The sequence below is a fragment of the Symphalangus syndactylus genome, chromosome 8, assembly GCF_028878055.3.
Source record: "Symphalangus syndactylus isolate Jambi chromosome 8, NHGRI_mSymSyn1-v2.1_pri, whole genome shotgun sequence".
Lineage (NCBI taxonomy): Eukaryota > Metazoa > Chordata > Mammalia > Primates > Hylobatidae > Symphalangus > Symphalangus syndactylus.
Window position 1 is genome coordinate 39,677,788 of NC_072430.2, and position 12,900 is coordinate 39,690,687.

The 12,900-nt window shown below is 46.5% G+C and overlaps 1 protein-coding gene and 1 non-coding gene across 16 annotated transcripts in view; one reads left to right on the forward strand and one right to left on the reverse strand.

Annotated features, from left to right (window-relative positions):
- Positions 1-12,900, reverse strand: part of TMEM63C (transmembrane protein 63C) — an 84,472-nt gene that overhangs the window by 57,548 nt on the left and 14,024 nt on the right. For all 15 annotated transcript variants that reach the window (XR_008659391.2, XR_010122055.1, XR_010122056.1 and 12 more), the window contains exon 2: positions 6,428-6,587. The gene's annotated coding sequence lies outside the window, so the exon portion shown is untranslated. The remainder of the gene's footprint in view (positions 1-6,427; positions 6,588-12,900) is intronic.
- LOC129489036 (small nucleolar RNA SNORA32) lies at positions 1,199-1,325 on the forward strand. The gene has a single exon (XR_008659860.1). It is a non-coding gene; the product is annotated as a small nucleolar RNA SNORA32 (small nucleolar RNA).

Genomic DNA, 12,900 nt, shown 5'->3' on the forward strand with positions numbered 1-12,900 from the left:
GTGGTAATTTGTTGCAGAGGCCTAGGAAGCCAATACAGTGGGTCTATGCATTGGTGCTTGTGTGTTTTGAGGTGTGTGTGTCAGTGTGTTTGTGTGTGTGTGTATCTGAGTATGTTTTGAGGGGTATTTGGTTGTGCTTGGGAATGTGTTTGTGATTATAATTTGGGTTTTAGATGCTTGTGTTTTGGGTTGCATGCATATTTATGTGTTCATATGTGTGCATGTTGAGTTGTATACACTTGTGTGTTTTGGGGCTTGTGTGAATTTATGTATTTTTAGCCAATGATCGCTAGGGTCTCCCTTAGCTGTGTCATTCCAGAAGTCTGCCCTGGGGCCCCTGCTGCAGAGAGCACCTAGAAGGGATGCTGGGCAATGGCAGTGGGGATGGAATGGACTCAAGGCCAGGTGGAAGCAGCGTCCTGTCTGGTCTAGGGCCACCTGAGAGAAGGCAGGGTCATCTCAAGTGTCCCCATCACACCTGCCCTGTCAGTGCAATGATCTCAGCCTCGGGAGTGGGGGTCCAGTAGGAGCCATGTCCTGGAAGCCTTCAGCAGAGAAGGCTTCCCAGAGACACTCTACTTTCTCTCCTCTTTGGTGTTAGTTTATGGGAAAGTGAACGCACACCCTTGAAACATTACAGTAATGGGTCTCACACTTTGGTGGGTCACAATCAGCAGCAGGGCTTGTTACACCACAGATCGCTGGGCCCCGCCCCAGGGTTTCTGCCACAGCAGGTCTTGGGTAGCACCTGAGAATCTCTGTCTCCAACAAGTCCCTGAAGGATGCTGATACCGCTGGGCCAGGGACCTCACATTGAGAATCACTATCCTAGACCACAGAACAGGAGAGGGAGGCTCTTCAGCTCCCTCATCTGACCCCCAGACTTTGGTGTGGGCAGCCTCGTGTTTTTAGGATAGGCCCTGGAAAAGGCAGGCTCAAGCTGATTCTTTCAGTCGCACTGTCTCTCCCACCCGCCATTCACAAAATAATTTATTCAGCAAATTACAGTCCAGACTCTGTTCCCTGAACTCAGGGTGCCTACAGGCAAGACACAAGGCTCTAGTGGGTACACAGACCCCTAAGAAGACCATAACAAGACCACATAGCTGCACTCTGGAGCTCTGTTCAAGGAGTACTGGGAGCACAGAGGAGGAGCTCCTGCCTCAGTCCTGGAGAATCCAGAAAGACTGCCTGGAGGAGGTGCCAGCCAAGGCAACTCTTAAAAGATGGATAGCTTCTCTTTTGCTGTGGATGTGACCACAAAACATTTCCCACTTGGTTTTCTATCTGCTACCTTGCTCTTAGCCAGCCTATTGGGAACATTTTATGAACACTTTATTAAACTGTTACCAAAAAAAAAAAAAAAAAAAAGACAAACAGCACTAGATCACTTTAACTGAGCACTTATTACCTGCCAGGTGCTGTGCTAAGACTCTAGAAGCACGAGAGCACCTGTGTCCTCACATCACCACCAAGAGGGGAACTATTGTCCTTGAGTGAGATTTGAGCCCAGCCAGTTGGCCTCAAGGCATCTCATTCCTAGCCTGAGGACACATGGGCCTCCTACCATGTGGAGGACAGGGCAGAACATTCCGGGAGGAGACCTGGGCATGCATAAAAGCCGAGAGGCAGATGGGGAGCGGGGGCAGGACAAGATGTGAGCCTAGTTCAGGTCCCCTGGATGGAAATGCACCACCCCTCAGGGGCAGCAGAGCCAGGATGGGGGCCAGGTTGAAGCCTATTTCTGGGCTCTGGCGCCATCTGTCTAAATAGGGCTGGAGCCATGTTGGCTGCATCGTGTGCTCTCTGAGCACAACTGGTCCAGTGATGGGTGGGAGGCAGATGGCAGAGGCTGTGGTTCTGGCTCACAGGGCCTCACAGGGCCTGGGGGGCATGAGGGGCTTGAGAATCCCTGCTACCATAGTGCGAGCTCTCTATTCACAGGTTGGCTTGTGATGAAGGTTAGCCCTGCAGGGAGGCTGTGCCGAGGGGCTGAGGGGTGGTAGCTGGCGCAACCTCCATGACTCATGGTGGCTCCACATCTTAGCTCCCTGGCAGTCTCCATGTGGCTCTGGGGATCATCAGAGCCTCCTCAACTACAGCACAAGCTCCAGGGCTGGAGCCAGCCTCCTCTGACCTTGCTCCTTCCCCTTGGGTAGGGGATCAGGAAAGCCACACTGATCCAGGCTGAATGAGGACTTGAATGGCAACCTGAAGCCAGATGATGGAAAAACAGAAAGTGAGCTGCAGCTACAGCAAGAGGTATTTCAGTTAGACACAAGGAAGCACTGGCCTGGGAGACTGAAGGGAGTACTAGCTATTTCCGGGGGAAGAGAGGGATCCCTCCTTCTGTCTGTGACAATCTGCCTCTCTGGAAAAAGGACGGTGGGGATTTCTCTCTCCTCGTCCTTCACCAGCTCCTCCCTCGTCTCTCATCTACATTTTAGTTTCCTCTCCTTTCTTGCCTGCCTCCACTTCTGCCTTCGTTGTCTGAGTGGGCCTGGCTTGTCACAGTGTTGCTGGGAGCCTTTGAGCGGGGACACAATTCAGCCAGTGTTCGCTAAGTCCCACACCTGCTGGAGGTGAAGGAGTCCAGACCCTGCCCAGAGCACTTCCAGCCAGGTAGAGACACAAGACAGGAAAATCAGTGCCTACACCCAAGGCAGAGTAATAGCCACATGCTGAGAAAGGAACAAGCCAAGTTGTGGGGCTCAGAGATCACAGCCCGGGGGGTCAGGGAAGGCCTTGGAGATGTGGCATTTGGAGAGTGGGTGAGATTTCTATACTGACAGAAACCAGTGGGAACAAGGATAGTCCGGGCAGAGGGACAAATAGAGGAAGAGGGAAACAGAGAGTGGACTGTTCCAGAAATGGCAGACAGACTAGCTTGGCTGAAGAGGTGGGATGAGAAGGGTCTGGTGAGATAACAGGCAAGTTGGGACCAGATCATGAGGCCCCGAATCTCAGTTGAATGATTTGCACTTGATTGTGTAGGCAGTGGGGAGCTATTGAAGGTCTTGGAGAAAGGGCATGACATTATCTGGGCTGGGACTGGAAGAGCTTCTAGATTTTGCTCCTATCCTAGGATCTCATGAAAGGCACTTGGCCTTGATTCTGAGCCCCCAGGCCTCTCAGGAATCCCCAAGGGGAGCAAACAATCTGTGTGTCTCAAATGTTGCCTTTCTGGTGAGGTCTGTCCTGACCATCCTATTTAATAATGCAGCTACTCCGGCACCCCTGATTGCCTTCCCTTTCCTTCTCTGTGTTTTTTATTTCCCCTATTGCATTTATCTCCTTCTAACATACATCGTCCATAATACGCTGTTTATTATCTGCCCCATTTGAATGAAAGCCCCCTGAGAGCAGGGTCATGTTTGTTTTACTTGCTGCTGCCTAGTCCGGTGCCTGGAATCTCAACAGATTCATTCATTTTTCAAGTGGATAAAGAGAAAAATACCACCTTGCAGGAACCAGCATGCTCTGGTTTGCCCCCTCCCTGTCCCTTCACTGCTGGCTTCCTGGGCTTGGCAGCACCGAGCCTCCAAGTGGAAAAATCTCTGAGAAAACCAGGCAGAGCTGCGCTGCTTCCTTCCTGCACTTCCCACCCTTGCCAGGAGTCTGGAAACATTTGAACTGTTTCCTGATCCTAACAAAAACCACCACTGTTGGCCGGGCGCGGTGGCTCACGCCTGTAATCCCAGCACTGTGGGAGGCCGAGGCGGGCGGATCACCAGGCCAGGAGATCGAGACCATCCTGGCTAACACGGTGAAACCCCACCTCTACTAAAAATACAAAAAATTAGCCGGGCGAGGTGGCAGGCGCCTGTAGTCACAGCTACTCGGGAGGCTGAGGCAGGAGAATGGCGTCAACCACGGGGGGCGGAGCCTGCAGTGAGTCGAGATTACACCACTGCACTCCAGCCTGGGCAAGAGCGAGACTCTGTCTCAAAAAAAAAAACCACCACTATTTTCCTTTATCTCAGAGCGGAGGCCAGGCAAGGACAATTTCCCCACCTAAGGAAAGCTAGAAGTTTGCAGGACTGAAACAGCTCCACTTGGCAGCCTGGAGAACAACTTTGATGGTCTGATCAGAATCGCTGCAAATTCCCAAGTGCCCACTCCATGCGTGCAGTGGCTCTGGGCATTTTGCTCCATCTTGCCCTCACCCTGACTCTGCGAAGCGGGTGTTATCCTCTACATTTCACAGATGGGAAAATACAGAAGTTCATTGACATGGCTGAGGTCTCTCCACCAGATGAGGAGGCTGGTCTCAAACGCCATTCTGTCCTGCCCCAGCCCAGGGCTTGTTCTTCCACAGTGTATGGCCTCTCTTCCACCAGAGGGGCTGAGATGCAGGACATAGCTAGCTGAGTTCTCTGTCCCAAGATGCCAGATCATAGGTAGTCTCTGCTGGCCTCAGGCTTCCCACCTGAGCCATGGGAGCCAAGGTTTTGGCCACGGCCCCATGATGAATGAGGACCATGACGTCACGTCTGCTGCCTGGCTTGAACTCATCAGAGTACACATTATAACTGTGGTCACTGCCTATCTGGGCAATGGCCAACTGTCCTCTCTTGACTCTGATGTGGACTAAGGCTGGAGCCCAAAATAGGGCTCACTGCATTTGCAGGCCCAGCGGATCCAAGGGAAACCATCCCTAGCCTTGTGTGCGGATCTAGGGCCCCAGATCCAGGTCTGCTCCTGGCCAGGCTGTGGTCAGGGAGGCAGAAGAGCTTGGATCAAACCCCCAGATGTGGGCTGTAGGTGACTGCACTTCCATTCCTCAGGGACTCAGTTCGTCCACTCTGAGAGTGGAAACCCTCTCCTAGCAAACATTACTGATTCCTTATTACATGCAAGGCAAACAATATTTGCCTCTGCCTTCAAGCCCTTAGAGTGAAGTTAGAGCACAGTCATTAACTAGGCAACGGGGAGTCACGGATGGTTGTAGAGCCAGCGAATCGGATGACTGCGCTGTGTCTTAGGGAGGTTGATCAGGCAGCAGACTATGGCTGGGAGAGAACAGACTTTCGCAGTGATCAGATCTAATGTGTTAAGCACTTACTGGGTGCCAGATGTTGTTTCAAGTACTTTACAGATATTACCGTAGTTAATCTTCACCCTAGGGTACTATTGTTAACCCCATTTTACAGATAAAGAGACAGAAGTACATAGAGATGACAAGGCTGGTAGGTGGTTGAGCTGGGATGTGAACCCATCTGGCTCCACTGCTGCCTCTTCTAGTAATCTTGAACAAGAGTCTGGCATAGGCCTGGGGCCCTGGGAATGGCCAGAGGAACAGAAGTGAAACACTGCCTGTGGCTAAGGCTCCCTGCCCTGGAGGGCTCTCCCAAGAAAGGACCAGGAAATTATAAAGGGGATGTAAAGAACCATATCTAAGATTATTTTTATCAATAACAGCAACAATCACGATGCTCTTGGCCAATACTCCATGCAGGATAGTATCTTCTTTCATGTAAGAGAGATTTGAGACACTCTCAAATAGAGAAATCTTATCACAGTTAGAGCTTCCTCTGGAAAGCTTCCTGGACTCTCTAATCTTTCCTCAAAGATTTATTTATTAATGTATTTACTTACTTAAGTAGGGAAGAAAGCCTCACTTAGATGCTAACCTAGCTTCAATACCTTCTAGCTTGGGATGTCCAGCCACTGCCAATGTTCCTTTTGCAAAGTGGGAGGAGTTGCTGGAGGTAACTGGGAAGATGGAAGGAGAGGAAGAGGAGCGTGGGGCACAGGCTGGACTGAGGGGCAAGGGGAGGCCACTGGGCCCAGGAAGGGCTGTCCGGAGCCAAAGGGCTTCCCGTGCTTTTTTGACAAGATTACACCTGATTCCTCTGAGATGTTCAACCACAACATTGGAAACAACACTATTGATATAAGTAATACTTGAGAAGTAAAAAGAGATTGAGGTTGGATTCTGCCTCCAAGATCCCCAGCTCTAGCAGTCTATGAAGATACCATCTGTCTTAATCCTATCCTAGAGGAAAAAGTGTGAAGAGTTAGGGAACTCTTGGAAGAGCCGCGTCTGGCCGGATTCTAGGCTTGCCCCAAACCAGAGTCAGCTGGGCAAGAACCACCAGGGGGCCCAGCTAGCAGCTCAGTCCCAGCGGAATTTCTAGGGGACAGAGGACATCCTAACCAAAACCAGAGCATCTTCTGCCCTTCCCAGGCCTCATGGGCAGGGTCACCTGGGATAGCACCCTTTGGAATGGGGTTAAGCCATTCCTGCCCCTCTCCTGGCAGGTTGTGGGTTTAGGAGGGCTTAGGGGGGGCCTTTGCCCAAGTGCTGGCTGGAGAGCTGCAGTCCATGGGTGACCAGGATGGCCACATTTCCCAGGCTCAAGGTGGGGAGCTGGCGCTAGGGCTTAGCCCTGATGGATGATGGGATGATGCCAGGGGCACCTACCTGGAACAGCAGCTGAGATTTGGGGCTCAGGCCCCACGTGGTCTCTGGGCTGTTATAAGACCTTCTGTCCTCTTGATCAGTCCCCAGGAAACGGTGCTTCAGAGTGGCCCAGCCGTGTCCCCACTCGATTCCTGACCCCGAGGGAGGCTCCTCCAAGGCTCTATGGCACAGGGACAACAGAACCCTCTCAGTGCAGGCAGGCATGCATCCCAATCCTCCCTGGCCTCCTTGCAGCTCCTTCCCAAGCCCAGGCTGGCCAAGCCCCTCCTAACTCCAACGTACTTGTCAGTATCTCCCACAATTCCTGCCTTGGGGAGCTCTGATGGGGTGAGGGGTACTCCAGAAGCATCCATGATCCCCAGCCTGCCCCAGCTCCAAATCCAGGCCAGCCAATGCCCAGCCCTGGGGTGGGTGAGCTGGGAGCTACATTCAACCCAGCTGAGCAGCAGCTGAGGGGAGGGGGCCATGGAGAGAGCACGGCACTGGGAGTCCAGGCACAAGCTCTGTCACTTCCCCTGCTGAGCTGGAGCACCCCACTTTCCCTTGCTGGTGTGGGGGTATTCAGCCTAGATGCACAGACAATGCCAGCAGGGTTGAGCTGGGGGAGGTCAAAGGGGCCATACACATCACCCACTTCAGAATCATCTGCAGGAGGAGGGGGAGGGCTCGCTAAAATGCAGGTGGAAGGGCCCTACCTAGACCCACTGAACTTGAATCTCAAGGAAGATGTTCGGGAACCTGCATTTTAACAAGTTCCCCACATGGGTGCCCATGAAGTAAGACTCAGTAGACGACACACTGGGAAAGGGCAGACAAGTCCAAGGATGATTTTATAATCCACATAAAGGGATCATCGGTCCCTTTCCTGAAAGCAGCATCACAGGAGCCCAGTCTCTGCAGCCAGCTAGCCAGGGAGCCCTGGCACGTTGCTAAATCCTCTCTAGCGCTCATTTTCCTCGTGGACAAAATAAAGATTGGAGGTGAACTCTTGGGCCCGCCCACATCTGAAATTGTGAATGCAAGAAGAGGTGAACCCACTGAGAAACGAATTTAAAAACAAAGTTCAGGGTGAGACATTTTAACCGATATTCTCCCCCTTATGATTTGTTTCTTCTTAAATATTCTTGTTTTGTTTTGTTTTGTTTGAGATGGGGTCTCACTATGTTGCCAAGGCTGGTCTCCAATGCCTGGGCTCAATTGATCCTCTCGCCTCCGCCTCCTAGATAGTTAGGATTACAGGCACATGCAACCATGCCCGCCTTTAAATATGCTCTTTAAATTCTGAAAATAACATGCTTAGGGGAAAAAAAATCAAACCATTCAAAATAATACACAATGAAAATGAAATCTAGGCTGGGCATGGTGGCTCACACCTATAATCCTTGCACTTTGGGAGGCCGAGGTGGGAGGTTCACTTGAGCCCACAAGTTAGAGACCGGCCTCAGCAACATGGTGAAAACCTGGTTCCACAAAAAGTACAAAAAAAAAAAAAAATTAGCTGGGTGTGGTGGTGTCCGCCTGTAGTCCCAGCTACTCGGGTAGCTGAGGTGGGAGGATTGCTTAAACCCAGCAGGTCGAGGCTTCAGTGAGTCATGATAGTGCTACTGCATTCCAGCGTGTGTGACAGAGCAAGACCCTGTCTCCAAAAAAGAAAGAAAGAAAGAAAGAAAGAAAGAAAGAAAGAAAGAAAGAAAGAAAGAAAGGAAAAGAAATGAAAAGAAAAGAAAAGAAAAAGAAAGAAAGAAAAGAAGAAAGAAAGAAAGAAAGGAAAGAAAGAAAGAGAAAGAAAAAAGAAATATGGCATGGATGTCCCTGCCATCTCAGTCCTATGCCCCACTCTCCAACATAAATATCGTTTCCTAAATTTTCCTCGAGAATTTTTTTCAGAAATGTGAACATACACACACACACACACACACACATATCTATGCCTGCATCTTTATTTTAAACCCAACCAGGAACATATTCCCAGTACTTATATTTGCTTTGCTAATTAACATACATCACACATCTCTGCATAACAGCGCAGACAGATCCCTCCATTCTTTTCATAGCTCATAGTGTTCCACTGAACCGATGCACTACAATTTCTGTGAATCTGTCCTTGTTGATTGATATTTAGGTTATTTCTACATTTTTTGCTGCACAAGCAAAGCTGTAATGAACATCTTTGTTTTTTCTTGTTTCTTTGTTTTGAGACAGTTTGTTTTGTTTTCATACTCTGTAATGAATATCTTTGTTTTTTCTTGTTTATTTGTTTTGAGACAGCATCATACTCTGTTGCCCAGGCTGGAGTGCAGTGGTACGATCCCAGCTCACAGTAGCCTCAACTTCCTGGGCTCAAGCGATCTTTCCACCTCCATCTCTCAAGTAGCTGGAACCACAGGCGCCCACTACCATGCCTGGCTAATTTTTTTTTTTTTTTGAGACGGAGTTTCACTCTTGTTGCTCAGGCTGGAGTGCAGTGGCACGGTCTTGGCTTACTGCAACTTCTGCCTCCCAGGTTCAAGCGATTCTCCTGCCTCAGCTTCCCGAGTAGCTGGGATTACAGGCATGTGCCACCACGCCTAGCTAATTTTGTATTTTTAATAGAGACGGGGTTTCTCCATGTTGGTCAGGCTGCTCTTGAACTCCCAACCTCAGGTGATCCGCCTGTCTCAACCTTCCAAAGTGCTGGGATTACAGGCGTAAGCCACCTCACTAGGTCTAAATTTTTTTTTAATTTTTGTAGAGATGAAGTCTCACTTTGTTGCCTAGGCTGGTCTCAAACTCCTGGGCTCAGGTGATCCGCCTGCCTCAGCCTCTCAAAGTGCTGGGATTACAGCCATGAGCCACCGCGCCCAGCCTACATCTTTGACTTTATATCTTTGTGCACATATATGAGGCCAGCTAGAGGATATCCCTGGGTCAAAACTTATGTGAACCTAACATTCTGATAGATATTGCCAAATTGTCCTCCAATGAGGGTGAACCAGTTTGCTCTGCCCCAGCAACTCATACCCTCACACAGTGTGCATTATCAGATTGTTGGATTTTTACAGTGAGTTTAAAAATGGTATCTTGTTTCAATTTGTAATTCAGTTGTCAAAAAAGACAGACATATTTTCATGTTTATTGACTGAATGGCCTTTGCACTTATTTTTCTGTGACTTGTCTGTGTCCATCCTTTTTAATTTCTTATTGATTTTTTAAGAAGTTTTTCTAAATTGAGGCAACTTCTTGTCATGTGTATTGCAAATTGTCATTCATCTATTTTTGACTTTATTTATGGCATCCTTTGGACTTGCTTAAAAAGCCTTTCCCATTTGAGAATCATGAAAGTATTTGCCTATATTTTCAACTTGTATTCTTGAAGGTTTCTTCCTCCTTTTCTTCTTCTTCTCCTTCCTCCTGTTGTTCTTGTTTTTCTTCTTCTTCTTCCTCCTCCTCCTCTTCTTCCTCTTCTTGTTCTTCCTCTTCTTCCTCCTCCTCCTCCTCCCCTTCTTCTTCTTATTCTTATTCCTCTTCTTCTTCTTCTTCTTATTCTTCTTCTTCTTCTTCCTCTTCCTATTCTTCTTCCTCTTCCTTCTCCTCCTCCTCCTTCTTCATCTTTGTCTTATTCTTTCTTGAGGCAGGGTCTCACTCTGTTGCCCAGGCTGGAGTACTTATGTGACACAATCATAGCTCACTGCAGCCTTGAACTCCTGGGTTCAAGTGACTCTCCTGCCTCAGCCTCCAGAGTAGCTACAACTACAGGCACACACCACCACACCTGGCTTTCTTCTTTCTTTTTAAAATATCTTTGCCACCTCTAGAATTTATTTTGATGTAAGGATTGTGGTAGGGACCAACTTTATTATCTTTTTCAAAGGGCTACACAGTTGTCCTAAAGTCATGTTTGAATAATCCATTTCCTGCTCCCTTACCCAACAATCCTCCCTCTAAATTCAAAATTCCAATTTGACTATGTAGGAGGATGGACACAAAGAGCATAAACTCAGAGTCAAGTGCTTGGTTCAAATTTCCACTCTACTGGACCTAGGATTAGTTGCCTACTCTTTCTGTGCCTCAGGTTCCTCATCTAAAAATGGAGATAACCATAACGCCATCTGCATGGAGTTATTGTGAGGATTAAATGAGTTATTACAGGTAAAGGGTGTAGAAAGATGCAACTAATCTATGCTGCCCACAGGAGGCTGAACCTTAGATGTAAAGGCTCACATAGGTGGAAAGTGAAAGGATGGAAAAATTCATTCTGTGCAAATGGTAACCAAAAGAGAGCAAGGATGGCCGTATTTATATCAGTCAAAAGCTGCCACAAAAGACAAAGGAGGCTATTACATAATGATAAAGAGTCAATTCACCAGGAAGATATAACAATTATAAATACATATGCACCTAATAGCAGAGCACCCAAATATATGAAGAAATATTGAGAAAACTGAAGGAAGAAATAGACAACACCACAATAATAATTGGAGATTTCAGTACTCCTTTCAATAATGGATAGAACAACCAGACAGAAGATCAATAAGAAAATGGAGAACTAGGCCGGGCGCGGTGGCTCATGCCTGTAATCCCAGCACTTTGGGAGGCCGAGGTAGGCGGATCACCTGAGGTCGGGAGTTTGAGCCTGACCAACATGGAGAAACACCATCTCTACTAAAAATACAAAATTAGCCAGGCTTGGTGGCACATGCCTGTAATCCCAGCTACTCAGGAGGCTGAGGCAGGAGAAACACTTGAACCCAGGAGGCGGAGGTTGCGGTGAGCCGAGACTGCACTATCACACTCCAGCCTGGGCAATAAGAGCGAAACTCTGTCTCAAAAAAAAAAAAAAAAAAAAGAAAAGAAAAAAAGAAAAAGAAAAAGAAAAGAAAGAAAGAAAAGAAAAGGAAAGTGGAGAACTTGAACAACACTATAGACCAATTGGACCTAATAGACATATGCAAAAACTCCTCCAAACAGCAGCAGAATATGCATTATCTCAAGCACATACGGAACTTTCTCCAGGATAGATCACACCTTAGGCTACAGGTAAAGAATAGGACAGTGGCCACACAGGGGAACTACTATATGGTGGTGTTTCCTATTATTATTATTGCATATTAGGTGTGCTTTGTTTATCAATCTGTGAAGCCGTTCCATCATTTGACAAATATCTACTACTATGTGTCAGGCCCTATTCCAAGTGCCAGGGAATCAAGAATGAAGTAGTCTTAAGAGCTGCTCCTGCCACCTCTGGTTAGACTTAGTACTGGTTATTTTAGCACTTTTACTGATATTTTAAATTTCTTCCTTTATATTTAAAAAGTTAAAGTCTGTTTATATACAAACAAGCTATATATTTTTGCTTCTAATAGTTATTACCGATCATGTTGGTATATTCTTTTATTATTTCTAATTTTTTTTGGTTGACAATCTTGTTCTTTTTTCTCCAGGTTGTCAATCTTACCGTCTACAATTTTGATAAATGCAGCACTTTTATAACTTACATTTTCAAAATTTGTGTTGGCTTGCACTTCTAGAGTAGTATTAAAGAATTACAGTCGTGGTGATCATTCTTTCCTTGTGTGTGTTTATGTCTGAATACACACACAAGCACACACAGGCATACACAAAATCATGTTAAGCAATATCCATCTATTCCTATGAAGTAAGAGTTAAAATCAGAGACATGTTGAATTTTATCAAATGCATTTTAGACATTTTTAGCACTTATGAAGTTGCTTGTATGATTTTTTATTTCTTTTGAGCTATTCGTTTGTTCAATTACATTAACAGTTTTTCCACTATGGAATTTATATTTGTGGAATACAGCCCCACTTGCTTGTAGTATGTTCATTTTTATAACATAATGCTGTGTGAGTCCATTTATTGCTATTTATGAACTTTGCACCACTATTCATAAGATTTTTTAGTCATTTTTCTCTTTTTGTGCTACCTTTGTCAAGGTTTGGTATCCATGTTGTTCGTGCTTCATAGAATAATTTAGAATCTCTCGTTCTCTGTGATTTGGTGTAGTTGGTGCAGTTTAAATAACATTGGCATTATCTGTGCCTTGGAGGTTTGATAGAAACTAGAAGCGATCTGAACCTTAGTTTTTTTGGAGGAGAATTTTAGGAAAACTCAGTTTCTTCAGTGATTATTGGTCTGTTGGGATTTTCTACCTCTCCTGATGTCAAACTGATGATTTATATTTTTCCAAAAAATCATCAGTTTCAGCTGGTTTTCAACTGGATTTACATATGGCCAGACACAGTACCAATAATAATAATAATAATAATAATAATAATATTATTATTATTATTACTATTATTTCTATTTTCTCTGTATCAGTGGCTATTTCCCCATTTTAATGTTCAATTTTGTATATTTGCCTCAATCCTCTCCTAACCCCTATTAGATTATCTCATCTCTAAAAAAATCATAAAATGACACATGATTTTCCCCCCAGGACCCTATTTACTATGTACACAACTCAGAAATAGAAG